Raw genomic sequence first — 4,604 nt, 5'->3', positions numbered from 1 at the left:
CTGTGTTCTCTAAGTTATCGCTTGTGTATTTACCTGTCTGTGTTTGTCAGTGTGTGTGTTTTACACTTTGTTTCTTCTGCTTGTTCATATATTTGTGTTCCAGATATATTCCTCAGAAGCGGAAATGTTGGCCTTTAGTTCCTTGCTTTCAGGAGCTTTTGGGTCCAAACCTTCACTAAGCCTGCATTACTGTGCAGGACATAACCTACGTCATATTCACCACACTGAGTCAATGTAACCAATATTGGGATTAGATGACTTTAGTGGTCAAAGGAAGCAGGATTGTCAAGCAAAGAGACCCCAGCTTTACACTATTGAAAACAGATAAAGCACTTTGTAACAAGCCTGGAATTTCATTAAATACCAGTATTAGTTTAAGAGTTCAAAGCAGTACTATCAATATTAGTTCATGACCATGTACACTGGTGCATACGAAGGATCTCACCACCAACTCCTGCAAACTGGGGGGTCAAACTAAATAAATTGTCTGTCAAACTTTTTATGTCTTTAGTAATATTAATTGCTAAATAATATACCCTCCAAGAGATGGGTTGAGGGACGACAGTGGTTTGTTGCTTCTTTTTTTCCGAGGGAGAAAAACAACGAGCAAGCTAGATATCGTAGCACGAGGACACTGAGCAGCGAGGCACCGCCCTGTATGGCTGGAGTTGCACTGGACATATGAGCAAACCGTCTCCACTAGGATGCCCACCATCTAGAGCGAGGCTGAGGAGAACAAAACATCTGCAGGAAAAAAAAACAGGAGGATTTAACCAAACCTTCATAAGTAGACTGTTGCTTTACATGGCATAGCAGTTACCGTTTGAACCATATTCAGTCATATCCTAGTCACAATTTCGGCATGAGAAACCTGTATCATCTCCTGCATGGAGGTGGTCTTGTATGGAAGAGGAGTAGGCCAAAGTATGTGACTTTTTTTTATTTTTATTCTCAAAAATTCTGACTTTAATCTCAGAAACTGAGATAAAAGTCAGAATGACATAAAGTCCTCACAGTGGACCTAACGCTCTTCGTTATATTGAACCACAACCATGTCTAAGTGAACATAACGTGTTTTAAACAGGGGGGAACCAGTGCAGTTTGTATTCTGGGTGGAGAGCTGCTGGTGGAGACTCAGTTTCTCAGAAGCACAAAACACATCCCCAATCATCCTTGGCACAATTAAAATTTCAATATTTCGAATGACAATTTTGGACTTTATTCGTGATGGATAAGGATATTAATTGTATCCCCGCTAAGCGTAATACTGAATCTAAAATGATCATGACGAGCAACAAATTAGGATCCAACTTGTGCAATAGAGCTCAACAGTCCCCCCACACAACAGCCGGTTCTGAAGTAATAATACAAGTACAAATTTCTCCATTGGACAATCGCTATTAAGTGTAGATTCACTACATAAAAAATCACTATGTTTGGAGGAAAAAGGCACAAGGCTGTTGTTGTTTAGTGTTGTTCCAAACCGTGTTTGTGTCTTAAAATATATTATTCAAGTGGGGCGTTTGGTTGGTGGGATGAGTGGTTCCTTTACTCGGAATGATAAAATATGTACACAGTCTGGTACTTTGACGTTTTGGAATTTTCTGTTCGGGTTTTCATCAAAATGATATGTTGCAGCTTTGAGGCACTTAGTAGCTGGTTAGACTAGGGCGGGGCAAAACTCTTTATATACGGATTTTTCCAGACGTCAATGGGAAAAGAATGAGAAATTTTACTTCTGGACTAAGGCTTCGGAGGAGGTCAGGGACTGTTGAGGTCTATAGTCCAAATCCAGAAATATAAACAACAAACATTTCCTCTTTTATACCACGAGTTTTTCAGGTGCCTGCAGGATATGTGTGGCTGGAGGTGTGTGGTGTACATTAAGCAGCTCATAAGAGCTTCAGAAGCACCTGTTTTAGGCAATGCATTGTACATTTTATAAAGCCAAAAGGCATGTCCTTCAATCTTTCTATTAAATAGACTCAATAACAATATCCAGGGTCACTCACGAGAGAGGTGTTGTCTCCCCCAGTTGAAAGGAAGCGGTCGTTCATGATGAGCAGGAAGACGGTGTAGCCCAGAGGGGGTCATCGTGAAGGCGGACCCGGTCCACAGAATAGGTCGGAGCAGGAAGCTGACGAGGTCCACTGTGATGAGGATAGCGCTGGGATCAGCAGGTTCACCACATAGAGCATGGCCTACGTTCAGAATGATCTGGAAAGAGGACACAGGTACAGGCCTTAAAATTTAGTCAGACTTATTGTCAGGTGCATGATCTTATTTCTTTCTCAACTCGATACAAAAAGAATTATCTTGTGACATAAAAGTGTGTGAGCCTGCAAGCATTTTTTAGGAGGGATGGGGATCATTTTAAATTTTAACAAAAAACTAATAGCCAGAATAATAAAAAAAATCTGGCCAAGCCCCAGTGAAATAACCTTTCAGAAAACATGTTGGATTATTTAGAAACTCCTCTTTCATTCTACTGATTAAGTCATAAGGCTATAGCTACCCTAAATGGTAGCTATGGCCCTAACAGCCAAGACATACAATTAAGGTGTTTTCATTTAACGTATGTTCGGTAAAAACAGCGTAGTAGTGTGTTCACTATAGAAAGTGTCATAAAGTAATCAAAACAGTGTGTTAAGAAAACCTAATGTTTGTGTGTGCTCTTTATAGACAATCTAAACAACAAAAGAAAAGCTTTCTCCCAGTTAGCTTTCTCATGACGGAATTAATTAGCGTTGCATTCTTGTTGTAGTGATTGACAGCGTGGGCACATATTTCCTGTATGTTAATATCATACCCACAGCTAATCCGTGTACTATACATACTGTAAGAGTAGCATGGTGGAGAATAGTTCGGATATTGCAAATCAAAATGAGTATATAATATACATTGGAATAGGTAAAAGTGCACGTAGTATTGTCTCAGAGAAAAAAATAGCTTCCAACATTAACTCCAAGGTAGAAGAGCTACACTGATCCCTGTGAGCTCCCACTCCATTGGTCGCAACACATTTGGGACTCCTTCAGGATTCTTCAGGCGTGGGCCTTGAATATCCTACGTCGTGCTGAATAACATTTAATTGTAAGTTTAGTGTGGAGTTATTAGATGCCACAAATTAAGTTTGTGGTAATTCCGTCCCACAATATAAGTCAACACGCAAAGGGCTTTATAACAGTGGAATTACAAAGCTACATTGATCCTGTGTGGAAGTTTTAAGACCTGTATTTTTTAGAGTTAAGCAGGCGGCTTCCAACGTGGAGATATGGTCCAAATGTCAGAGAGCAGTTTTTGGATAGCAAAGGGAAAAGTGTAGCTTAATAATCGGCGAGTATGACCACTCTGGTGGGATATCATCAACTACATGACCGTGTTGGATAAGTAGACATAAGGTTTTGGTAGCCTTTGTCTTCATCCATGCTGAAAAACTAAAGGAAAAAATCTAGTAATAAACAACTGGAATCCAATGCATTTTAAAGGGAACAAGGACTACAAAGCAGAAGGTATTATCACTCTCAAGAGTTTCATGTGTATTAGTTGGTCTTTTATAGGTCTATTAAACAAATAATTTTCGCATAAAAAAAATGGAACTAAAAGGGAGCTAAAGTAGATAGATACTTTATTTGACATTCTTCAAAACATGGTGAGGATGCGCGAACAAAATAAACTCAGGTCTCGGTTGCCGACAATACTATAGAGATAATAAAAAAAAAAATAGATAAATAAAATAATTTAATACTACGAAGTATCAAACAACTGGACCTACTGGAGGTTTACTCTCTCCTCTCAGTTTTACAGCGTAAACAGGTAATATGGCTTCCAGTGCTGCATTTAGGTTTTTAGTTTTCTATTTCTCGATTTGGACAACTTTGAAAAAAAATGACAGACTATTAAAGTACTTGCTCCTCAAGGTGGATGTCTGGACCAAAGTTGGTCTCGAGGGACAGAGATAGTTTTAGTTCCACATTCGCCTCATTCCCAGCTCAGTCCCTCTATGTCCACTCCTACATAAAACATAAGATCACAGATCGAGTATGGCAACATTGCAGCTATTGTCAAAATAAAAGAAAATATCCCCAAAACCTCACCAACCATCCCCATCATTTAGGAAAAGAAAGTCAAGGACAAAAGTCAATGAACTTTGGATTCTATTCCAGTTTTAGAAACGTTTAGTCTAATCCTTATTTTCTTTGTCAAGGCAGACATATCGGACCTGTCATAGTAGAAAAGCAAACGTGATTCAATAGTGAGAGCCCTGGTATGTGCATGGCTGACTCACTGAAATAGCTCAATGGACACTTGGATGGAATGAGCTATCGTTAAGGGATCAGTTTCCGCGTTGCTTGTCATACTATGACAAGCAAGAATGTCTGCCGTGAAAAAGGTCTATTGGTCCGGTGCCGCAGGAAATTCTGCCAGATGCATGTATTTAGCCTGTATTTTACCTGTCTGTTGTTTGTCAGTTTGTGTGTTGTACATCTTTTGTTGCTTCTGTTGTTCTATATATTTGTTTTCCAGATTATATTCCTCAGAGAGGAAATAGTTTGGCCTTTAGTTCCTGTTGCTTTCCTGCCTGCTTTTGGGTCCAAACCTTC

General features: G+C 39.5%; 2 long non-coding RNA genes and 1 pseudogene across 2 annotated transcripts in view; all 3 read right to left on the bottom strand.

Annotated features, from left to right (window-relative positions):
- Positions 1-4,604, bottom strand: part of LOC116695329 (5-hydroxytryptamine receptor 3A-like) — a 176,825-nt pseudogene that overhangs the window by 113,649 nt on the left and 58,572 nt on the right.
- The window catches only part of LOC116695336 (uncharacterized), a 55,519-nt gene that overhangs the window by 7,636 nt on the left and 43,279 nt on the right, over positions 1-4,604 (bottom strand). The gene's annotated exons all lie outside the window — the stretch shown is intronic.
- LOC116695335 (uncharacterized) overlaps positions 1-4,604 on the bottom strand; it is a 7,053-nt gene that overhangs the window by 1,994 nt on the left and 455 nt on the right. Inside the window, exon 2 of the long non-coding RNA XR_004333430.1 lies at positions 171-175. This is a non-coding gene — a long non-coding RNA (uncharacterized LOC116695335). The remainder of the gene's footprint in view (positions 1-170; positions 176-4,604) is intronic.

Source organism: Etheostoma spectabile, chromosome 9, assembly GCF_008692095.1.
Source record: "Etheostoma spectabile isolate EspeVRDwgs_2016 chromosome 9, UIUC_Espe_1.0, whole genome shotgun sequence".
Lineage (NCBI taxonomy): Eukaryota > Metazoa > Chordata > Actinopteri > Perciformes > Percidae > Etheostoma > Etheostoma spectabile.
The sequence above is the reverse complement of the archived record's forward strand: the minus strand, read 5'-3'. Positions and strand labels throughout refer to the sequence as shown.